The sequence below is a fragment of the Felis catus genome, chromosome C1, assembly GCF_018350175.1.
Source record: "Felis catus isolate Fca126 chromosome C1, F.catus_Fca126_mat1.0, whole genome shotgun sequence".
Classification (NCBI taxonomy): domain Eukaryota; kingdom Metazoa; phylum Chordata; class Mammalia; order Carnivora; family Felidae; genus Felis; species Felis catus.
This window is the reverse complement of record NC_058375.1, coordinates 122,200,600-122,226,837: the sequence shown is the minus strand read 5'-3', so window position 1 is coordinate 122,226,837 and position 26,238 is coordinate 122,200,600. Positions and strand designations below refer to the sequence as shown.

Sequence of the window (26,238 nt, the reverse complement as noted above, 5' to 3'; positions counted from 1 at the left end):
CCAGCCCATCTAGCTTCCTCAAAGACTGGACACCCATATATTGCTCAGCATTATAAAAAAATAGTCATTTTCTGGGGTAGGTAGGATTGAGCTAGTCCAAAAATCAACTGATATAATGAAGTTACAGCCTGTTGTTGAATATTATGTATTTACACTTCATTTCTTGCCCCAGTTTTGTTACTTAGAAGTCCTTAAACATGTTGGACTTATTTCCCATGTACAAAATGTGATTAACAATAACAGCTCTCTTTCAGAGTTATTTAGTCAACTAATTATGGTGTCTAATTATACAAATGACAATATCAATTATTCCAGTATGGTACTTTGTGAAATCTATCATCTTGGTAAAAATATTGGCTTTGAAATATAAATTCCAAAAAATAGTTTGTAATTATTATTTAGCATATAAAGAGACTGAAAAAGAAACTAAGGGAATTGGGGCGGGGGGAAGAAAGAGAAAGAAAGGAAGAAGGAAGGAACTGAGAGAGAGAGGAAGAGGGGAAGGGAGGGAAAGAGAAAAAGAGAAAGCAATTCCTTGATAAGAGCTGGCTTATCCAGAATTCTCTTCAGAAACCCTGTCTTATCTGGCTCATTTATACATCTGCAATCCAGTGTAATTGAGCAATGTAATGGCTCTAAGTTGTTGCCGAATGCCAAGAATCTTTGTTAAATGAGAATAAGCTTATGTCCGACATCATGTTTGTCTTAAGCGTCAGAATTTTAATGTAATTACTAAAAAATGAATGAGTTGAGTGTACTGTCTTCTACTGGGGACTCTTAACCAGATGGAGAAATTGGTGCCTTCATGCCTGTGTGTTTCTCTTGAACTTTCTTCCATCTGATTATAGTATGCTTTTCCAGTGATTTCTTTTCTCAGATTTTCTTGTTCCTCTCTGAGGCTATAGTGATACTTGGAGGTCTTTGAATGTTTGATATAAGCAAGACCTTATTGGGTTGGCCACTGACAAAATTAAACTTCCTCCTCACAAACTTTTCCATGTTGTTCAGTATAAAAACAGTATAGCTGGCATCACTTTGTCATGCACTTATTCTCTATTAAAACAAGGGCTCTCAGCAAGGCACACCTTGGTTTGAGTTCTGGCTCCTAGTTTTGTGAAGTTAGCCAGTTATTGAACCTTGTCTGTCGTTTCATTCTTCTGTATTATGGGCACAACATACAGTGCCAACTTCACAATGTTATTATGAGGGAGAGATGAGATAATATAATTCAAGTGTTTAGAATAGTATCTAGCACCACCGTTGCTATTCCTCTTATTATTGCTATTATTCCGTACTTATTGACCACCAGACATGATGCCAAACACTGCGTTACATGAGGGAAATGTCTAAGAAAAATAAAAATCTCTCTGGAATATGGATCTTCTGTGATTTCAAGTTTAAATTACGGCAGGTGGAAAGGGACTAAATATTTAATCGAAGTCAGTCTTTCAGTAGTCTGTGTTTTCATTCATTCATTCATCAGTAATTAATTATAGAGGTTTTACTACATTCTGGGTACTGTGGGTAGCTGGCCTTGCTCTCTCCTGCTTTCTATCCATCACCTTCAACCCCCTTTTTCCTAACTACACACACACACAACAACCACAAATCCTCAACCCAAAGACTTAATTTCATATAAGATTAATCACATGTTCAAATGTCTTGGGTTTTACGGTCATTTTTGTCAAGAATATAATGATACAAAACAGGAGTCAGGATGCTGGAAAAAGTTTTGCTGCAAGGAATAGTTAAACTGTGTTATGCACTCTCTGTTTGCAAATTCAGAGCCACCAGAGACCTGGGAAATCCTAGAAACTGAAGAAGTAGATAGGTGTAGTCAGAGTGGTTAGGAATTTATTTGAGTTATGAACAAGTAAATACCAGCCTAGTTACGTGACCTTCATGGTGGGCTCAAACCGAACATAGTGAAATAGAAGGCTGGAGGACTAATAGTTTGTGGCCTAAGATATGAGTCCAAAGCCTTGAAGTGCTTTTGCTTTCCTCATGAGACAGGAAAAAAAAAAAAAAAAAAAACACCTGCATTTGTTTAATCTCTGGTTCTGAGGACTAGAATGTGCATTGAGACCACTAGTGTAGACTTTGATTCCACACGTGTGTGTGCCTGTGCATGTCTGTGGTCAGAATCTAGTGCTCTAATTACACCATGTCTTTCCTCTTCTGACTGTCAGGTTTGAGACCCCTCTGCTGTACTAGAATAGATCCACAAAGGAAAACACAGAACTAGAAAGATAATATACAACACCCCCTTCTGTTGTTCCCTTTGTCCACCAATAGTCTCCAAGGCCAGATTACTAGGGAAAACTACACAAGCAGATGGAAACTTTTAACCAGGAAGGGGAATCCATGTCATGAGGGGAAACTATTGATCCATAAATCATTCAGCAAAATAGTAGACCTCGAGAACTAAGGGCTGACTCTAGAACAATCCTTCCAGTAAGAGTGGGGGTTCAAAATCCATATGCCTTTTATAGCTATAGAATCTGGGGCAAATCACTTATCTCACTTGACATCAGGTGTCTGGTTGAAGAAGAGGGTATTTTTGGTTCACCAGACTAGTGATCTTTTGAGGTTTATTATAGCTCATATATCTATGATCTAATCAAATAACAGCAGTAACAACAACAGAAATAATGGTGGTCTGTTTGGTGACAAATGTAGGAACAGATAAAATCTGGTGAACTCACACTAAGCCTCTTCTACTTTGAAAAAATATTTAATGTTTTTTTTTGGGGGGTGGGGATTGGAGAGGGAAGAAAGCATACAAAAAGTTATCTAGTCTAAGAAATGATTTAGAAACTATTTTGCTCAAAATAGCATCCCATTTTGGAGGTAAGTGCTAAGGAATGCAAGCCTATAACCAGAGAAACACATGTTCATTGTAATTTTGGTTTGATTGCAAATTTTATTACAGAAGTAATTTGACACAGGTGTCTTAATTTCCAAGCTTGTCAGCAACTTCCCTGCCTGGTGAAGAGAAGTCCTAATTATATTTGAAGAGTGGGTTAACCATTCAAGTATTTCTTTAATAAGTAACTATTTTTGAAAGGAACAAATTATTCACTTCTTTTTTTTCTGATTAAAGGGCAGACTTATTTAGATGCATCGATCAAGCCTACATATTTTTTTTGTTTGTATTGAATTAAAAGAGCACCCATGTTTATTTTCAGAATATGTAACTGTAAGATCAATACTTACACTGTGCAAGTATATGAGTGTACATTCATGCTTAGAGTTGTGGAAAACAGTCTTATGTAGCCATGCATGCATTTTGCAGCCTCATATTTATATTGAATATGTAGAATGAGAATGATCATGATCCAGAAACATTTCTTGCAGAATGTAGTTACCCATTGTGACCAGTTTTGAGAGGAGAGACACATTTTATGAGTTAAAATGTGTTTACTGGAGAATATTCTTCTTTTTTTTTTTAACGTTTATTTATTTTTGAGACAGACAGAGAGCATGAACAGGGGAGGGTCAGAGAGAGAGGGAGACACAGAATCTGAAACAGGCTCCAGGCTCTGAGCTGTCAGCACAGAGCCCGACGCAGGGCTCGAACTCACGTACTGCCAGATCATGACCTGAGCCGAAATTGGCCGCTTAACCGACTGAGCCACCTAGGCGCCCCGTACTGGAGAATATTCTTTAAGCTTTCAGTTTGGTTGCCATATTGAGATAGCCACCTGGGTTGACTGTGTATAATCTACCAATTTTTCAGCTAAAGTGGACTGTTGCCCTTTGCTTGGTGTCTGCAATCAGTCAGTGTCAAAACAGGGTCATCGGCTTAATTTACCGTCATGGCTGACTAAAGACAACATTGTAAGGCACTGAAATCGTGTCTTCATCATTAGCTGTAGCTCATTAGGCAATTTCCCATTCCTTTAGTACCCTCTTTGGGTGAGCATTCTCGTCTGGTCTTTGCAGGTCTGTCAGAGCAAAAAAGAAAACAAGCATTCACATATAAACTATCGGCATTCATGCATAAGCCATCAGAATTCTGCTTGATCTCAGTTAAACAAGAATTTAATAGGGATCCTCTAGGACCCTATAAACATGCCTTTATTTTTACTTGTAGAAGTATCTCTAATAGTAAGGATTTTACACCAGGCTCAGATGCCCTGTTGGGAAAGAATTTACACATGTTGAGACTGCCACTGTGATGTAAATAGTTAGGTAAATCTTTATGTCAGGTAAGGATTTGATCCATGAAGTTAGGCTCACAGAGTTCACTATAACCAAGATTTAGGACGGGGAGGGAACCAGAGAAATTTAGACAAAGTTATCCAGAAAAACAAAACAAAATATAGAAGCAAACCTTTAAGGATGCATACTTGTCTTTGAAGAAATGCCAACTTTCCTATATTTTTCCCCAAAGAGTACGTAATCCTATCCTTTATGCCTCATCATACACCAACTTAGAGAAAGTGCAGTTTTCTAGGTAATACAGCTAAGGCCAGGAGAATTTGACTTAGGTGCCTAGTTTGTGGAGTAAGTATAGCAGAGCATGTGATTACATTGACCTTCAATTCAGACTGCCAAGTTCATGCCCTGGCCTTGATAGGGCGGTAAGACTTTTAGGTAAAGAATTCTTTCTTCCTGTTGTCTTTCTTATACTGCAGGATTTTTCTTTTTTCTTTGTTTGTTTGTTTGTTTGTTTTTGTTTTTAGAAAAAGAACTATCTGACCCTTTGAAAGGAGGCTTAAAAAAGATTAATCTGTTCCTAATTATTAAAAAAAATAATTTTCTAGAAAGCATTTGATAAAATTAAGTATTTTATTGGAATGGTGACAGCTGATTAGTTATTGTTATGCAAAAACTCAAAATGAATTTATTCTCATTACTATTATCTTCTACCAAAATAATCGCTCCTGGTTATAGTTAGTTAAAATGTCATGTCATATTATGTTGCAAGCAATCTCTTGGCAGCTGCAATTTAAAAGGTGTCATTTAAGCATCTGACCTGTGTTTTAAAATGTCAAAGCAACAATTAAACTATCCCACTATGCTTTTATGATAGGGAAATAATGTTTTACAGATTTTAAGATTTGCATTACTCACTTGTAAACATCAACATCAACCAAGATGCAAATTGTTTATTTTATTTTGTTGAATTAAAAAAAAAGGAGATATGTTGTATTGATAGTCATAAGCTAAATTGTCTCTGCTTGTTTTTCCAAGAACAGCACAGATGAACCCATTTGAATATGGTATTACCCAGACATAATCAGGCTGCCAGAGAGAAAACAATGGCAGATTCCAGCAGTTTCCCCCTGGATTACATGGGTTATTGTTCCTTTTCTAACAGATTTATCTCTGATGTTGAATGAAAAATAATTTTCTCTGTCATTAATAAAGTAAGAGTAGTTATACTTTTTGTCTTTGCTTTACAGTTACATTTCTATTTTTAAGTCAAATTTGATTTCTTAGCCTCATCTTTTTGTATTGTCTAATCAGATAAATAATGGATTTAGTTTGCATTATGATGTGTTCAGTTTTATCAGTCAGAAGAGAATCTGCTTTAACAAGCCACATTTGTTATCTGCTTGTTACAAGCCAGATATTGCGCTAAGTGCTTTGCATGTACTATTTTATTTATCCTCACACTACTAATGTGAAATAGATACGATTAATTTATGCCTCTTCTACATTATTCAGTTGAGTCTTACAGGTTACAGTAAATTATCTCTCATAGGACTGGAACATGGAAAAGCTGGATCACTTATGCCAGGGCTTTTCGGCTCTAGCTGGTGTCTTAACCTTTGAATATAGGTTAAGATATATTATTGCACCCATGGCAAGTATAGGCAAGAAACATGTCAGAAAAGAAAGAGAAAAATGAGTTCTGCTTTATTCTGTCCCTGATTTTTTTAAATAAGTGAATTGATTCTGTACCTGCCTTAAAGGGAGTGCACAGCAGAGAAGGAATAAGCTGGGGTAGACAAGGGGTAAATGGGAAGGGAGTGCAGAAGTGAGCATTTGAAAATTATGCATGTCAGGAGCACCTGGGTGCTTAGTCGGTTAAACGTCCATCTTCAGTTCAGGTCATGATCTTGCAGTTCATGAGTTTGAGCCCTGCATTAGGCTCTGTGCTGATAGCTCAGAGCCTGGAGCCTGTTTCAGATTCTGTGTCTCCCTCTATCTTTGCCCCTGCTCCACTTACACTTTGTATCTCTCTCTGTCTCTCAAAAATAAAAACATTAAAAAAAACCCTGACAGATTCCTTTAAAAAGAAAAGAAAAAGAAAATTATGCATGTCAATTCTCTATAAATTCTTTTTTCAGCTATTATATTTTATTGGAACCTCAATAGCCATGATAAAATATAAGTGCCCACTTTCTTTTCTAAACCACATCGTATAACAATTATTTATATGTCACTGTACAACTTTAAATATTTTGTTATATTTTTTCTTTGAAATATAAGTTTTAGAAATATGATAGCCTGGCCTCTAAAAATGGGGGGAACAAGGCAGCCTGATCCCTCAGAAGCAAAGTTTCTTTAAAGGAGGGAGTTGCATTCAACTGCTTATCCCCCTGGGGGAAAAAAGAAGACAGCGTTCTTTTTTTAATCTGCAATTATTTTAATCTGCGGGTATTTTAATCTGCAATTATTTGCCAGGGACTTTATCATCCAGTTCTCTGTGTTTGAACTGTAACTTAAGATCTCCCATCCTAGAGTTCATTCATTAGGTGTGAGAGGAGACTCTGTGAAAACAAATGAAAAAAACAGACAAATAAAAACCTTAATTAAATAGCCTTTTAAACTAAATAATATCCCAATTTATGCCTTTGTTCATAAAAGTGAAAATTTAGTTGAAACAATTTCAGTGAATATTCATAGCTTTGGCCTGTTTTCACCAATATTTCTCTTGTTCTAAGATTGTTCTACTAAGTGTAGGGTCCATTTGAATAAACTCTAGAAAAACTGGAATTATTAAAGTGAGACTTGGGAAACATCTTTATTCATATGGAAGACTTCCTTAAATCTCTGCATTACAATTCGCACTTTGAATATGGCATAGAAAGTCTGTGATCCTAGATTCACAGCTCACCTTGCTTTTCCTGGGACATTATCTGTAATTATGTAACATTAGGAGAACAAGGCCAGTAAGAATACTTTCTTTTTTTAATTCTTTTTATGTTTATTTATTTTTGAGAGGGAGACAGAGCCTGAGTGGAGAGGGGCAGAGAGAGAGGGAGACACAGAATCTGAAGCAGGCTCCAGTCTCTGAGCTGTCAGCACAGATCCCGACATGGGGCTCAAACTCTTGGACTGTGAGATCGTGACCTGAGCCGAAGTCGGACACCCAACTGACTGAGCCACCCAGGCGCCCCAAGAATATTTTTTGCATAGATTATAATTCAACATTTAGGAATTCTTCTTGCTCCAATTATCTTCTCTCCCAATCACATTCATTATCTTTATTCTTTGACTCAAAGCCTGGTGTTGAGAACAATTTTTATTTTACTACAATGCAATTCTCGGAGCGCCTGGCTGACTCAGGCAGTAGAGCATGTGACTCTTGATCTCAAGGTTATGAGTTCAAGCCCCACGTTGGGCATGGAGCCTGCTGGAAAAAAAAATGAAATTCACATTTGAAACTATCAATTTTAAAGTGAACAATCCAGGTCACCTGGGTGGCTCAGTTGGTGTCTGACTTTTGATTTTGGCTCAGGTCATGATCTCACAGTTTGTGGGATCAAGCCCCGAGTTAGGCCCTGTGCTGACAGCACGGAGCCTGTTTGGGAATTTCTCTCTTCTTCTGTCTCTCTATGCCACCCCTGCTCACACTCTCTCAAAATAAATAAATAAACTTAAAAAAAGATAAAGTGAACGATCTGTTTACTGTGAATGGCATTTACTACATTCACAATGTGTACAACCATTACTTGTATAAAATTGGAAAATATTTGTATCACCACAAAAGGAAACCTTATGCCCGGTAAGCAGTTACTCCCCATTTTCATCTTCTATATTCTGGCAGTCACCAATTTGCTCTTGGTCTCTACAGATTTACCTATTGTGAACATTTCATGTAAGTGTGACAAAAAATATATGATGTTTTGTGTCTGACTTTTTGACTTAACATAATGTTTTAGAGATTCAAAGTTCTTAATTTTGATGGAGTCAGTATACTTGGTTGTTTCTCATGCTTTTTATATCATATCCAAGAATCCATTGCAAAATCCAAGTCATAAGGAGTTACTGTTATTTTTTAAGAGAGTTATGATTTTTATTTTTATTTTTTTTAAATTTTTTTTTCAATGTTTATTTATTTTTGGGACAGAGAGAGACAGAGCATGAACGGGGGAGGGGCAGAGAGAGAGGGAGACACAGAATCAGAAACAGGCTTCAGGCTCCGAGCCATCAGCCCAGAGCCTGACGCGGGGCTCGAACTCACGGACCGCGAGATCGTGACCTGGCTGAAGTCGGACGCTTAACCGACTGCGCCACCCAGGCGCCCCTATGATTTTTAGATTATCTCTTTAGATCAATGATTGGTTTTGAGTTAATTTTGGCGTATGGTATGAAGTAGGGAATTCATCTTCATTTTTTACATAACTTAAATTTTTCTTCACACCATTTGTTGAAGAAATTCTTTTATCTCCACCATATGTTTTTTTTAACCCTTGTTGATCGTCATTGATTATAGATAATATGAATTTACTTGAGGATGTGCAATTTTAATTTATTGTTCAATGTCTCTATCCTTGTGCCCACATCACACTGTTATGGTTACTGTAGCTTTGGAGTAAGTTTTCAAATGAGAGTATGAATGGTCCAACTATTTTTTTTTAATTGTTTGGCTATTCAAAACTCCTTACAATTCTACATGAATTTAAAGATTGACTTTTCCATTTCTGCAAAATTAAACAGTTGGGGTTTTGATAGTGATTGTGTTGAATATGTGAATCACTTTGGGTAATACTGCCATCTTAGAAATACTAGTTTTCCAAGTGACAAACACAAATTGTCCTTCTATTTATGTCTTTGATTTCTTTCAGCAATACCTTGTAGTTTTAAATGTACAAACCTTTAACTCTTTGGTAAAATTTATTCTCAAGTATTTTATTCTTTTGGATGTTAGAGTAAATAGAATTGGTTGTTTAATAGCCTTTTTAATTTTTTTCTTTCTTTCTTTCTTTCTTTCTTTCTTTCTTTCTTTCTTTCTTTCTTTCTTTCTTTCTTTCTTTCTTTCTTTCTTTCTTTCTCTCTTTCTTTGGATTGCTCAGTCCTGGTGTATACAAATACAACTAATTGTTGAGTGTTGATTGTGTACCCTTTAACTGTGCTATAGGTTATTAAAGATTCTTTGGGTTTTTCTGCGAATATAGTTTCTTCTTTTTTCCTTTCTAAATTCACTCCATTTTATTTCTTTGCCTTGTCTAATTATTCTGGCTGGATTCTAGTATAATGTTGAATAACAGCAATGAAAAATGAACATCCTTTTCTCATTTCTGATCATAGGACTACAGCTTTCAGCCTTTCATCATTGACTGTTGTCTTAGCTCTGGGTTTTTCATAGATAACCTATTTCATGTTGAGGAAGTTTCCTGCTATTCCTAGTTTTTTTTTTTTTTAATGTTTTCATAAACAAAGAGTGATGGATTTTGTCAAATGCATTTTAACATCGATTCAGATTATTGTGTTTCTCCTTTTTTTCCCCCTCTATTATGTGTTGTTACATGGTTGATCTTGTTTTGTTGAGTTACCCTTATATTCCTGGGGTAAATCTGTCTCATTAATGGTACATAATCCTTTGATATGCTAAAACATTTGATTTTTTAATTGAAAAAAATTCTGTCATTCCCTGCTGGAATTGCATTGAGCATTTTTGCATCTATGTTTATAAGGAATATTGATACATTGTCCTTTCTTATGTTGTCTTTCTGGATTTGGATCAGGATAATTCTAATTTTACAGAGGAAATCAGTAAGTATTCCCTCCTCTTTGGGTTTTTAGAAAAGTTCGAGAAGCATTGATGTTAATTTTTTAAATGTTTTGTAGAATTCACAAGGAAAGTCATCTGCTCCTGTGTATATTTTTTATCGGGAAGTTTTTCATTACTGATTCAACATCTTGTTTTAAATCTATAGAGTTTCTATTTCCTTTTGAGTCAGTCTGGTAGTTTGTGTGTTTCTAGAAATGTGCTCATTTTATCAGGTTATCTGATTTGTTGGTATGCAGTCAATCATTCATTGTACTCTGTCACCATCCTTTTCAATTTTGTAAAATTGGAAGGGAATGCTCCCAGTTTCATGTCTGACATTGTTTGCATGTTATTTTTTTCTTTGTCAGACAAATGTATGTCAGTTTTGTTCATCTTTTTAAAGGAACAACTTTTAGGGGCGCCTGGGTGGCTCAGTCGGTTGGGCATCCGACTTCGGCTCAGGTCATGATCTCGCAGTCCATGAGTTGGAGCCCCGCATCGGGCTCTGGGCTGACAGCTCAGAGCCTGGAGCCTGTTTCAGATTCTGTGTCTCCCTCTCTCTCTGACCCTCCCCTGCTCATGCTCTGTGTCTCTCTGTCTCAAAAATAAATGTTAATAAAGGAACAACTTTTTATTTTGTTGATTCTCTCTATTGTTTTGCTCTTTCTACCCCCCCTCCACTTATTTTTGTGTAAAGTTAGGTCACTGATTTAACTTCTTTCTTTTTAATGGAGATGTTTCTGGCTATAAATATCCTTTTGAGAAATGTTTTCACTGAATCCCATTAAGTATTGGTATATTGCATTCTCATTTTCATTTGTTCCAAAGTATTTCCTAATTTCCCTTGTGATTTCTTCCTTGAAATATTTCTTCTTAAGAGTGTGTTGTTTAATTTCCTTATATAGGTGAGTTTTCCAGTTTTCTTTCTGCTATTGATTTCTAGTTTCATTCTACTGAATTCAGAGAAGACACTTTGAATGATTTCAATATTTTTAAATTTATTGAGACTTGTTTTATGGTCTAAAATATGGCTTGTCTTGGAGAATATTCCATGTACTTTAAAATAATGTATTGAAAATAATGTATATATGTTTATAATAATGTATATATGTTTATATATATATAAAGATTTTTATAACACACACAACATATATATTTAAAATGTCTCCTTATTAATAGTGTTGTTCAAGTCCTATATTTTCTTATTAATCTGCCGTCTAAACTTTGTATACATTCTTGAAAGTGGGCTATTGAGATCTCTAATCACCTTTGAAGACCTATTTCTTCATTTCTGTTGACATTTGATTCACATAATTTGTGATTCTGTTATTTGGCTCTGGTATCATTATTCTTGTTATAACTTTTGGGTATAACAGTTTTCAATATATGATGTCTTTATTTGCCACAACAATTTTTGACATAGTTTATTTTTTGTGATAATAGTAGAGCCACTTCTCTCTTTCATTTACTGTCTCTATGGAATATCTTAATCCATCCATTCACCCTCAACCTATTTTTGTCTTTGGACCTAAAGTAAGCATAACAATTTTTTTTTAATTCAATTCTGCTGTTCTCTGCCTTTTGTTTAGAGAGTTTAATTCATTTACATTTAAAGTAATTGCAACAAAGGAATTCTTCAATTTTACCATTTATTTTGTCTATGTATTTTACCTTTTGTGTTTCTTAGGTCCTCCAATACTGCCTTCTTTTGTCTTTGATTGATATTTGCTTTACTCTTTTGAATTTTGTTTTATTTTTTTAGATTTTCTTATGGTTACCTTTGGTATGACTATAAATATATTAAATTTATAAAAATTATTTTGAATTGATGCCAACTCAACATCAATAGCTTACATAAACTGTATTTTTATATGGCTTCGCTTTCCCTCATATTGGTTTTATTGCAGATTACATATTTTATACATTCTGCACCCTTTAACGTAGATTTTTAGTTATTCATGCATTTGTCTTTTAAATCATATAAGAAATACGGAGAGACATTCCAAACCTAATATACAGCAATTTTCGCTTTTATATTTAACTATGTAGTTACCTTTACTGGAGTTATTTTTTAACCTGACCTCAAGTTACTACTGCTCTCTTACTTCATCCTAAAGGAATCCCTTTAACATTTCCTGGATGCCAAATATACTTGTTGTGACCTCTCAGATTTTGTTAATCTTGGGAGGTTTTAGTTTCTCTCACACAATTTTGAAGGATAGTTTTGCAGGATATAGAATTTTGGGTTGACAGCTTTTTCTTTCAGCACCTTCATAATCCTGTTTCATTCCCATCTGGCAACATAGTTTTTGACCAGAAATCTGCTGTTAAACACATTGAAGATCCCCTGTATGCAATTTGGTTCTCTCTTGCTGCTTTCAAGATTGTGTATTTGTCCTTTGCTTTGGCAATTTGATTATAATATGTCTCAGCCTGGATCTCTCTGTGTTTGTCCTCTTTGGAGACTTTAAGCTTCTCGAACACCTAAGTTCATGTATTTTGTCAAATTTGGCAGATATTTGGCTATTATTTCTTCAAGTATTCTTTCTGACCTTTCGTTCCTCTCCCTTTTGGACTCCATTTGCTCATAGGGTGAGATGCTTAATGGAATTCCACATGTCTCTTAGGTGTTATTGGTCTTTCTATTTTCTTCTTTGTGTTCCCCAGGCTATATCATTTCAGTTAGCCTAAATTCCAGTTCACTGATTCTTTCCTTTGTCTCCTCATATCTTCTGTTTGAAATCTCTAGAAAGTTTTAATTTCCATTGTGGTGCATTTCAGCTTTAGAATGTCTGTGGATTAAAAAAATTCTTTCTCTTAAATGGTATTCTCTCTCTCTCTCTCTCTCTCTCTCCACACACACACACACACACACACACACACACACACACACACATTGTTCTCTTGGTTTCCTTTAGCTCTTTGTCCAGAGTTTCCTTTAGTTCTGTGAGTATATTTAAGACAAGTGATTTAAAGTCTGTCTGATAAGTGTCTTGTCTGTGCTTCCTCAAGGGCAGTTTCTGTTAATCTCTTCTGTGAGTGGACCGTAGTATCTTGATTCTTTTCATGATTTAAATTTTGGTTTTTTTTGTTTTTTTTTTTAATTTTTTTTTAACATTTATTTATTTTTGAGACAGAGAGAGAGAGAGAGCATGAGCAGGGGAGGGTCAGAGAAAGAGGGAGACATAGAATCTGAAACAGCCTCCAGGCTCTGAGCTGTTAGCACAGAGCCTGACGCGGGGCTCGAACCCACGGACCGCGAGATCATGACCTGAGCCGAAGTCGGACGTTCAACTGACTGAGCCACCCAGGCGCCCCTCATGATTTAAATTTTGTATTAAACACTATACATTTTGATTTTGATAATGTGGAACACTTTTTTTTTTATTTTTGAGAGAGAGAGAGACAGACTGACAGAGCATGAGTGAAGGAGGGCAAAGAGAGAGGGAGACACAGAATACAAAGCAGGCTCTAGGGACTTGAGCCACAGCCTGCAAGATCAGGACCTCTGATGGTTAACCAACTGAGCCACCCAGGTGCCCCTGGAACACTTGATACATGATTTTTTCAACTCTTCAGAGCATATTTTTGTTATATGCTGTAGGCTGTAGCTGTTTTTGTGGTTGTTTAGTTGACTTTTTGGATGTATTTTGAAAAGTCAGTGTTCTCTGTCATATGTGGTCTCTGAAGTTTCTATTCCTTTAGCTTGTGTTCGGCTAGTATTTTTACAAAGAATTCCTTGAATGCTAGGATCCAAATAAACTCTCCCATTCTTTCAGATTAGTTCTGTGCTGGGGCAATTATTCAGTATTTATTTGTAGCTCTGCCTTAGCCTTCATTTCCTGTTTGTATTAAGCATAGAGTTTAGCTGGAGGCAAAAACTTAGGGTCTTCTCAGGTCTTTTTTTCAACATGCATCCTGCCCTGGGCATGCATGTGTTTTTCTGAATTTCCCAGTATATGTAGACACTTCGATGTCTAATTACTCAAAGGAAAGCTCTTCCCAGCTTTCCTTCTCTAGCCTGAATGCTATATTTTAGGCCTTAACTGTATCTTTTTTTCCCCAGGCAGCCAGGCTTATTCATTTGTCTTATAATGTTTTTGAGAATATCCGCTGATTTTCTGTGCTGAGTTTTCTGGATCAGGTGTAAGAAAAATAAATAACCCAGCTCAGTCCTTTAGGTAACCCCAGGCAGGTCAGAGCAGACAAAAAGTGTTTTGAGAAAGCATCTACTCTGCTTCCTCCAGAACCCAGGGACCGGGGTCCCATACTCTACATTCAGACTGTTAACTTAAAGATCACCACTGAGCCAGGGAGGGGATTGGAGTAATGCCAAAGAAAAATGCCACAATGCTTTTCTTTCTTTTTTTTTTTTTTAAGATTTTTTTTCTTTTTTTTTTTTTAACGTTTATTTATTTTTGAGACAGAGAGAGAGCATGAACAGGGAAGGGGCAGAGAGAGAGGGAGACACAGAATCTGAAACAGGCTCCAGGCTCTGAACTGTCAGCACAGAGCCCGACGTGGAGCTTGAACCCACAGACTGTGAGATTATGACCTGAGCCGAAGTCGGCTGCTTAACCAACTGAGCCACCTAGGCGCCCCGCCACAATGCTTTTCTACTGTTTTTAAGTTGCCTTTTTCTTGATTCCGTGTTTGCTAGGTTGTTGTGAACCTCTGACTCTTTTCCAGAGTTCTGAAAAAGCTTATTCTGACAGTTTTGCTGCTGCTGCTGCTGCTTCTTCTTCTTCCTCTTCTTCTTCTTCTTCTTCTTCTTCTTCTTCTTCTTCTTCTTCTTCTTCTTCTTCTTCTCCTTCTCCTTCTCCTTCTCCTTCTCCTTCTCCTTCTCCTTCTCCTTCTCCTTCTTCTTCTTTTTTAAATGTTTCTGTGAGGAAACAGCCTCTTAGAGCTGCCTACTCCTCCATGTTCGCTGATATCGCTTTGTTGACAAATTCTGCTGGTGCGTTTTTCATGTGCATTGGCGTCTGTCTGTGATTAACCTGAGTTCCTTACTATATTTGAAGCCTTCAAGCATAGAGTTTATAACCTTATCACCTACACAATTCCCTACACTTATTATACCAGTAAATGTTGACCAGTGACAAATTTATCCATTTAGTCCCTCTTGCATTACAAATTAGAGAATGTAAGAGAAGTATTTTGTGAAAGTTTGTGAAGACGAAATACAATAGAGCACACTCATTAAATCTAATGATATCATCTAATTAAAAAGAAAATGCACAACAGTAGAGACCTAGAATATTATGTACTATAAACTTAGCAGTTTGAAATATAGGCTAAAATAAACTTAATAAAATACATGATTAAGTACACACAGTAGAGCTTAGTGTAGGGCCTTCTAACAGATTTTTGAGGACCCAAAAAATACTTTTTGGGTTTTTGAATTCTGTCAACATTTACTGAGTTAGATAATAAAATTTAATTGCTGAGGTTTTTTTCTAAAATGTTGATTAATTCACATAAAATGGCAATAATAAAACTATACATGTAAATATACATAACATGTAATAAAAATAGCTATATTTTTCAGAACAAACAAAAAATATAACAGCATTATTTTTTATTTTTTGCAAATTTAATGCCTGGATGAAAGACAATAGGATTTTAATATGTGTCCTGTGTTAATTCTTTCTCAGTAGGTTGTTTGGGTTGACATATATAAAGAATCATGGCCTCATAATTAGTTAGAAATGGAAGATATAGTTTAATAGATTTTACATAATTGTAGATGTCCTTGTTTGACCCTTCCTGAAAACTTAACAAATGATTGATTCTCGAAGGTTAGTTGCCATGTGGAATCTGAAAATACGTCAATAAACTATCAGTACTTGGCTACATTTAAACCCATCAGTCACCTTTTACTTTAAAAGGATCTCTTACCTATGCATGATTCTAAGCATTGTGCCTTGGACTTTTGTAAAATATGAGTTCACTGAGTTATGCCAATTTTCCAAATGTTGGTGGGGTTTGTTCTATAACATAAAATCAAAACAAAACAAAAACATAGTTAACATCACTGATGGTACAACTTATGAATCTCACTAGAAAAGTTTTGGGAAGCTTTCACACTCAAGGGAGAGGACAACCCTTCCAAAATGCAAATATTTGCTTGAAAGTTTAAATTTTATAATTTGTAACAGCCACTTGTGTTTGGTTTTTGTGTGTGTGTGTACACGTGCATGTATGTGTGCTTTATATGAGAGGTTCATTTCATTTTGAAGGCAAACATTTGCCAGACACAGGTATCCTTAACTCTCTGAAAGTTGGCATTGTGTGACTTTGTTTTTGTGAAAAATTTACATTAGTACAGTGTAGAAGTGCAAATCCCGTTTGGATTTCTTTTGGTTCGCAAAAACAGATAGTGATGTAGGACTTCAATAAAAGTGGAAGTGGTATAATGTGATGTCTCAGAAGGCAGGGGATGCTCTTTGCTTTACGCCATTTCAGCTTACAAAGTTTTCATAGGGATGGTCTACTTTCAGACAGTGAATGAAACCTATATTTTAATCTGAAGTCATTGTTTGTTATTCATTACTTCCATTAAATTCATGTTACATGAAGAAAAAAAAAAAGTGGTTAGTTGAGCACAACCAGCTGCTGCCAAGATGTTTTTCCTTGAGACAACTTCCAAGTTGATGCGCAATGGAAGTGTTTTTGTTTTTATTGTTTTTAAGTTTATTTATTTCTAGAGAGAGAGTGTGATAGAGAGCAGGGGATAGGCAGAGAGAGACACGAAAGAGAGAGAATCCCAGCAGGCTCTGCCCTGTCAGCGCAGAGCCCAGTGCGGGGCTTGATCGTACAAACCATGAGATCATGACCAGAGCGGACATCAAGAGTCAGACACTTAAGCGACTGAGCCAACTGGGTACCCCTATTTTTGTTTTTGTGTACTTCAGGTTTACTGCACAGATATTAAAAAGATCTTAATAGGGGCGCCTGGGTGGCGCAGTCGGTTGAGCGTCCGACTTCAGCCAGGTCACGATCTCGCGGTCCGTGAATTCGAGCCCTGCGTCGGGCTCTGGTTGATGGCTCAGAGCCTGGAGCCTGTTTCTCATTCTGTGTCTCCCTCTCTCTCTGCCCCTCCCCCATTCATGTTCTGTCTCTCTCTGTCCCAAAAACAAATAAACGTTGAAAAAAAAATTTAAAAAAAAAGATCTTAATAGCGATACTGAATACAATTATCATTTTTATAACTGTATCAGGAAATTCTCAAGTGAAACTGATTTTTTTTTAATTGAGCACATGTGGAAGTAATAGTGTTGGCTAACGATAAAGTGCTGAGAATTGCACCCCACATTGGTTTTGTACCAAGGGTGAAAATTTCAACCCAGTGTAAGGGGAAAACAATGCTGTAATAGTATTGTGTATATAATTTGAGTTTAGGACCCATTTTCACTAGTTGTTCACAAATTATACTTTGTAGATAAAGATAGGAAATCAAAATGTACTCACAGTTATGTAACTGGAATAAACAGTATACCTGAGAGAAGAACTTAAACACGTCTATAGAGGAGGCCAAGGGCTCAAAGTAGAACCATAGCACTTCAGGGTTTAAAAAAAGACATTATTTCAGAGAGAGAGAGAGAGAGAGAGAGAGAGAGAGAGAGAGAGAATCATTGCATAATTTTCTCAAATGTGAAAAGGCTTTGTTCAAGTATATTTCTCATATTTAGCTTTTCTACTCAAATTCAGGAGATGTTAATTTGAAAAAGGTCTCAAAAAGAGGTTTGAGAATGATTAGCATTTTGAATAATTGACCAATTTGACTAATTAAACCTATGAGTAAATCCTAAAGCTCTTGGTTTATTTATTCAAGAGATGACAATTTTGAGGTAGCATTTAATAAGTCCTTCAGAACCTGGAAATACATTCTTTATTTGATGAGCACTTAGAGTCTCTGCTGAAAACAAGAGAAAGTTGAGCAAAATGTAACAGAAATTAGGGGATCTCAGAGATGCAACCTGCTTCATAGGCCATATGTGTGTATGTGCATGCCAGTGTGTATGCATAGTATTTCCAATTATATATGAAGAGGTCAAAAATATGCTAAAGCAGAGCTGTTCTGATTTTAGAGTTCTGACCATGTAACCCCTGTCCTTCCCCTTCCAATCTCTGTCCTAAGAGAGCTTATAGGACTTTCTAGAATACACCTGACAGTGGTGTCATTTGCTCCAACCTTTTCTCTTTACAAAGAGGAAACTGATACCTGAATAGACTGAGTGCTAATGCCATGGGAATACATGCTAATTAAGGGTGGAATAGAACTAGATTACAACCTCCTAGCTCTAATGACTGTTCTTGAAGCCTTATTGCTTTTTCTTGTTTGAGAACAGAGAATGGGAGAACAGGTCCAAAACTGTGTTGGGAACCTTAGAGAAGGTGAACGCATCATAGGAGGCAAGTTTTTTGCAATCGGTACTTGTATTTCATATTTAATGTAAAATTCCTTAAAATCCCTTGCATGTATGGTAAAAGGGGCAGGGTGGGGATGGGGAAGAAGGAGACACATAAATAAATATGGATTATCTTATTTATCAGCTGTCTTCTTCATTCTATTCAGTATAGACACAGCTTTGGTCATAGTTTGGTAACTTTTCACATAGCTGATTTTTAATATGTATTTTTAAAATAATATGGCTTTCTGAGGCACCTAGGTGGATCAATCAGTTGAGCGTGTGTCTTCGGCTCAGGTCATGATATCGTGGTCTTTGAGGTTGAGTCCCCGCGTTGGGCTCAGAACCTGGAGCCTGCTTCGGATCCTGTGTCTCCCTCTCTCTTGTCCCTACCCTGCTCATGTTCTTTCTCTCCCTCCCTCTCTTTCTCTCTCTCTCTCTCTCTCTCTCTCTCTCTCTCTCTCTCTCTCTCTCTCAAAAACTAAATAAACATCTTAGGGGCGCCTGGGTGGCGCAGTCGGTTAAGCGTCCGACTTCAGCCAGGTCATGATCTTGCGGTCCGTGAGTTCGAGCCCCGCATCGGGCTCTGGGCTGATGGCTCGGAGCCTGGAGCCTGTTTCTGATTCTGTGTCTCCCTCTCTCTCTGCCCCTCCCCCGTTCATGCTCTGTCTCTCTCTGTCCCAAAAATAAATTAAAAAAGTTGAAAAAAAATTAAAAAAAAAAACTAAATAAACATCTTAAAAAATTAAAAAATAACAATATGGCTTTCTACATGAAAGCCACATGCTAGAAACAGACTCAAGAAGGAACAAACAGTCATTGGAAGATAATCAGATTAGGGAATAAATTCAATTAGAAGAGTTTATATTAGTAGACATTATAAGATACCAGGTTAATCTGATTCAAAAGTAGTTCTAGATGTTGAAATTAATGAGGAATTGACTGGCCTCTTTGTTCAAGAAACTTAGCTGTTGCCACAAGATGTTAGAATAAGAAAAGGCAAAAGAAAGAGATCTGGAAGTAAATTCCTGGCATGCTAGAAGGAACAGAGGTCGTTTTCTGGGGCCATAAAACAGGTGTTACGTGATGCACTATTTTTTTTTTTTTTGGTGCTTCTGCTTCAATGGATGAATTGATGTTCACAATAGTAAGAGACAAGCTTCTTGAAGTGTCCTTCACTGAAAAGAATAATGTATTATTTGTGATTCATATTTTTGACTTCATGGATTCAACATAGTTCAGTGTCCTTCCTCCAAAATAGACCTTTGAGTGAAATGAACATTTTATCTTTTTTTTTTCATTAATTACTAGAAGAAACTCAACTGTACTTTCGGTAGAGTAGATCTGAGAATATACATTTTGAAACATGTTTGCTTAGGGAAACAACTGTGAGAGGCAAAGATATTCCGAAAGAACCAAAAAAATTTTTTAGGTTCCAAAATTGAAATTTTTATTTTTTTTTTAGTTTTTACTTATTTTTGAGAGAGACAGAAGCAGAGTGTGATCAGAGGAGGGGCAGAGAGAAAGGGAGACAGAATCTAAGGCAGGTTTAGAACTGTCAGTACAGAGCCTGATGCGGGGTTCAAACTCATAAACTGAGATCATGGCCTGAGCCGAAGTCTGATGATGAACCAACTGAGCCACCCAGGTGCCCCCTGAAATTGAAAATTTTAAAGATACTTCTTATTAACCAATACATTTTGTTTTTATTTTATTTTATTTTTTTGGACTTATACTTGTTAATGTTTCAATCATAATAATGACAGTGACTGACTTTCAGTGAACTGAATATTTTGCCTAATGATTTTCATGTATTTATTTATGTAAATACATTTATTTAAAAAAAGCAATAGGTGTAACTTGTGACACATCTTGTGATTTTTTTTTCTGTTCTAATAATGTGTTCTTTTTTTCATCAAATTTACATTATGAACTATCTAATTCTTTAACTGAGAGTTAGTAAATGTTTATTCATTTTCTGGGTAATGAATGAGGACACTCTAAAGAGAATTTGGGATTGTGTATCTGATCTCAAATGACATAAATTTTGACAGCATTTAGTCTGCTGTATAGTGTTTCAGCATCCTAATGAAAGAAAATGGGGGAAAACTAGAAAGCAAGAGGGTAAGTAATGCTACAGCTGTTAGGTGGTAAAACAAAACTTTTAAGTTCTGTCGAGTGGTTAAGAAATGTACAAACAACAGATATTTTGTCTAGGTCTGGAATTTAGCAATGACTCTAATGATTTTTATTCTGTGTTTTCAACTAGTTTTATAAGGAGGTGTGGAAGGGATATTATCCTTTCAATGAACTTTAAAAATTTACCCATGTTTCACATTGAAATGCACTAAAAGAGTAGCCCAAACTGACTGACACTAAACACAGAGAATGAGAATAACCTGTAAGACTAAATAGAGATTTAAACAGCGTGGTGGGAAATGCAGGTGGTGGTACAGTGGTCATCTGGAGAGAAGAGAGAGTCACAAGAACAGAAAAGGAAAATGGCTTTGTAATTCTCATGGGTAATTCTGAGTAACTGCCAGATTAGATTTTCTTTTTTATTAGTATTTTAACAGGAAATTATTTCAAATAGGATTTAAATTAAAAGAAACATTTCTGAACCTCTGATGTGGAGCGTAAACTAGATAAAAAGTAACACAATTGGTTTCTATAAAGAGAAACCAAGAACTGAAAGTCATAAATTAGTTTTTCTTCAATTCAGTACTAAAGAACTTTGTTTTTTCTTCTAAGATTATGCAGTCAACTTATTTCAAAAGGCCATTTAAAAAGCAAGATTGGATTTTTGGAAGAAAGCACACAAATACCAGTAGCCGTCTATGATCTTGAATGACAGACTAGAGCAGAAAAAAGAACATGATATGAATTATTTAATGTCAGTTCTGTCATTGCATTCATGTTGCCAAAGCTGAGTATTTTAGCTAAGATTCTGTATCTTGTAACAATTTAGCAAATGATTACTATGTTTCTAATTCCTTTGTTATTTGAGAATAGTTGACATACAATGTTACATAAGTTTCAGAAGTAAATCTTTGTGATTTGACAAGTTTCTATATAATGCTGTGTTCCCCACTGGCGTAGCTACCATCTGTCCCTTTACATCCCTACTACAGTATCATTGACTTTATTTTTCATGCTGTGCTTTTTTTTAATTGAAAAAAAATTTTCAATGTTTATTTGCTTTTTGAGAGACAGAGTGTAAGCAGGGGAGGGGCAGTGAGAGGGAGACACAGAATTCAAAGTAGGCTCCAGGCTCTGAGCTGTCAGCAAAGAGCCTGACGTGGGGCTTGAACTCACGACTCACGAGATCATGACCTGAGCCAAAGTCAGATGCTTAGCCAACTGAGCCACCAAGGCATCACTCTCATGCTGTGCTTATTCCTGGGCCTTATTCATACCATAACTAGAAGCCTATTTCTGCCGTTCCCCTTTACCTATTTTACTTACCCCCTCACTCCTCTCTTCCTCTGTCCTCTTGTGATTTTGGTTATCCCTTGCGTCTCAGTGCGTTTTTGTGCTGCTCTTCATAATTATAACTATAATCATAGGGTCCTACTTGGTTAACCAGTACTTAGCATTTTACTAGCAACTGTTAACACATATTAGGTTTACAGACTTGCACACATGTTTACACACACAAACACACATACACACACACATACATGCATGCACACATTAGAGAGGTAGCTCCTATTTAGTTGCAAAGTAACTAGAGTTATGTGACCCAGTACTTTATTTGTGAAAAATAAGGGCTATGAGACGTGTGGATATTAAGTAATATTTTTTATCTTAGGAACAGGTAGTGATTTCAGAATTTTGTTTTATGAAAATGTATTAAGAAAGAAGTTTTACATGAGGAAGTCATCTCTTAACATTATTTATATTCTGTTACCATTTTCCTTCTGACTTAGCTTCTCAGTGTTCCTTGTGAATGATCAGCACGAATGAGTGTTGTCCATGATTCTTTGTTGCAAAGTGTGGGCTTTGTGTTCACATACAGAGACAATTGTTAAAATGTATCAAATAATAAGATTTCTCTGGACGATTCTAACATAAATCAGGTTCCTAAGAAATCAGATACTAATGTGGGTTATAAATGTTTGTTGATGGGATGTGGTTGGAAATGCTCCTGAAGTTGTAACACTAAATAGCATGCAACAGTGAGCAGAGGGTTAAGCTGGAAATTTCCTGACATGTTATAGGCCAATGTCTTGAAGAAAACAAACAGAAAGCCCTACTTTTTAGTGAGTGCTGTGGTATCACTCTCTCTGAGAAAAGAGAAGGACTGTGACAATGGTACTCTCTCAGATAAGTTGGACTAGAAAGGAATCCTAGTAAGTTCTGGGGAGGGTACGCTAAGTAGTTGAATTTCAATTTGAACAAGGGTTCTTGTGGGTAAAAGACATTAAGGATATTCTTAAAATAACATTTATATAATTGTGTATCATCTTTTTTTTTTTAAAAAAAAGATCTAACTGATACAGTATTGAAGAGGATGAGGAAATAAAACTTATTTTGAGAGACAGTATAACTTCAGTAAGTTGGAAAGATACAGGTTCCAGTTTCAGTCCTGCCTCTTACTAATCGCGTAGACCTTTGTCACATTTGACCTTACTCAGCTCAGTTTTCCCTGTGGAATGAAGATACCCAATAGGGTTTGGAGGGCATTTGTAAAGAGGAATATTAATTTTAAAAGATGAACACCCCAAAATATTATGAAGATGCTTGAAGAGAGAGGAGATGGAGTATAGAAGTGAGTTTGAGAAGTTTATAGGTGGAAGATGTCTTTATTCCGGGACTGAAAAAAATTCAAGAGACCTTAGGGATTGTGCCTGGAAGCTAAGGTAAATTTAAAGAAAGGAATAAACAAATAAAGGGGGAAAAAGAAGTATATAGTTCATTTTCTAAGTAATGATTAAAACCAAAGTAATCCTTAAAACACACACATCTCTCTCTCTCTCTCTCTCTGATTATTGTTTAAAAGAAAGATTAATTACAATAATTTGAATTACTTTGATAAGTTGATTTTAAAATAAACTCCAGGTTCAATTGCAGTTAAAAGAAAAATTCTTATGGGGGCACCTGGGTGGCTCAGTTGGTTAAGCATCCAACTCTTGATTTTGGCTCAGGTCATGATCTCACAGTTCTGTGAGTTCAAGCCCTGCATCGAGCTCTGCACTGACAGCATAGAGCCTGCTTGGGTCTGCCTCCCTCTCTATCTGCCCTTCCCCCACTTGCTCTTTTTCTCTCTCAAAATAAATTGTAAAAAAATAAATTAAAAAAGAATAATTGTTTTTAAATAGATTAATTTACTGAAGGTCAGAGAATAAAAGTTCAAAAATATTTAATACAAATATGCAACTGTTAACTGATTTGTATGACACAAAATGGAAAAACAATGGGTCATCTCATTTCATTCATCAATAGTGATCTAAACATTTAAGTAAAGATTTTGCATATTAACCTAGCAGCATATAATAATAATAATTCACTTAGCCAATTGAGCTTTGTTATAGAGATAGAAAGTGGCTGAAATTCGGAATTTCATTTATACAACTTTTATATCAACGCATTAAAAGAGGGGAAAATGTTTATATGTAAGAGGCTGAAACTGTATAATGATATAGTAATAATTTTAAATAAAAATTCTAACTGACATAGTAATAAAAATATTACCTAAGAATGGTAGAGATTCCTTACTAAAATTCTAGAAAAATTATTTTATTCAATAATGACATATTAAGATATACAGAAATATTAAGCTCTTTTTTTAGAAGAAAAAGATAGGTGTATCATTACCACCATTATTATTCAACATTGATTTGACATTCAACATAATGGAATAATTCACTGAAATGAAAAGCTGCTTTTAGCAAATGGTGCTGGAGAAACTGGGCATCCAGTAGACAAAAATTTAAAAGAAATATAAACCTCAAACTAATTCTCACACCATCTGCAAAAAGTAACTCAAAGTGCATCAGGAGCTTCCGTGTAAAATATAAAACTATGACCCTGTTAGAAAAAAGAAATGTAGGAGAAAATCTTCAGGACCATGAATAGGTGATGCACTCCTGGTTTTGACAGCAGAAACATCATTTATAAAAGGGAAAACTGATTAAAAAATTGGACCACATTGATTTAAAAGCCTTTTCTCTGGAGAAGTCCTTTTTAAGAAAAGGAAAAGACAAGATAGAGACTTGTAAGAAATATTTGAAATTAAAATATCTGACAGATGATCGGTATCTAGAATAAAGAACTTTCTAACTCAACAGTTCAGCCAACACACAAACAAAAACAATCCAGTTAGAAACAGACAGAGGGCATTAACAGACATTCCATTAAAAGAGATACACTGTTTACATTCACATTAATTCACATTAAAAGATGTTCATCAGCTCTTAGGGAAATGCAAATTATAACCACAATGGATATCATTACAATTATATGACAATAGCTAAATTAAACACAAACACACACACACACACACACACACACACACACACACACACACACACACATTGTGGCAAGAATGCAGAGGAACTGGATCTATATATTGCTGTTGAATATGCAAAATAATGCAACTACTCCAGACCAGAAAAACCTATGGTATTTTCTGGCAAAACTGAACATATGCTTACCGTGTGACTAAGTAGTTGCACACTGTGGCATTTATCCCAAAGAAAGGACAATTTATTGTCATACAAAGCCTGTTAAACAATGCTCAAAGGGGCATCTGGTGGCTCAGTTGGTTGTGCATCTGGCATGCTTTGGGCTCAAGTTGTGATCCCAAGGTCATGAAATTGAGGCCCACATTGGGCTCCTGAGCATGGAGTTTGCTTAAGATTCTCTTAATGTCTCTCCCTCTGCCCCTCTCCCCCACCTGTACTCTCTTTATCTCTCTAACATTAAAAAAAATGCTCATAGAAGCTGTAGTCCTAATAATTCAAAAACTATAAAGGACAACCCAGATGTATGTCAACAGGTAAGTGGTTCAAGAAACTGTAGTACATTTGTGCCCTAGAATATTACTCAGAGATAAAAAGACACAGAGTACTGATACACTCAACAACTTAGGTGGATCTTAAGAGCATAATTTTGAGTGAAAAAAAATTTCAAAAAGCTTGCATATTGTATGATCCTTTTTACCTAGTATTCTTGAAATAACAAAATTGCAGAGATGGAAAATAGATTAGTGTTTGTCAAATGGTTGCAGAGGGAGGCCATGGTAATAAAAGTACAGTTCTATCTAGTGATAGAACTGTTGAGTATCTAACTGGTGCTGGTTATATATGATAAAATTGCATAGAGCCAGAGACACTCACACACACACACACACACACACACACACACACACACACACACGTACACAAATGAATGCATGTAAAATGTGAAATCTATCTGAATAATTTTGATAGAGTGTATAAATATCAATTTTTCTGATATTGATTATGCAAGGTGTTGCATGTTACTGAGGGGAACTGGATGAAGTACATAAAGAATTTTCTGTGTTACTTCTTCTTTTAAGATTTTTTTAAAGGTTATTCATTTTTTTGATAGAGACAGAGCGTGAGTGGGGGAGGGGCAGAGAGAGAGGGAGACACAGAATCTGAAGCAGACTCCAGACTCCAAACTGACAGCACAGAGCACGATGTGGGACTTGAGCTCACGGACCGTGAGATCATGACCTGAGCTGAAGTCGGACGCCCAACCGACTGAGCCACCTAGGCACCCCTGTCTGTGTTATTTCTTAAAACTGCATATGAATCTGCAAATACTTTAAAATCGTATATTATATATATGCATTATATATAATATATAATAAAATAAGAATGAGAAATAATTCTGTTCAAAGTAATA

General features: G+C 35.9%; 1 protein-coding gene across 4 annotated transcripts in view; it reads left to right on the top strand.

The window, feature by feature from the left end:
- Nucleotides 1-26,238, top strand: part of DPP10 (dipeptidyl peptidase like 10) — a 1,363,298-nt gene that overhangs the window by 866,166 nt on the left and 470,894 nt on the right. The gene's annotated exons all lie outside the window — the stretch shown is intronic.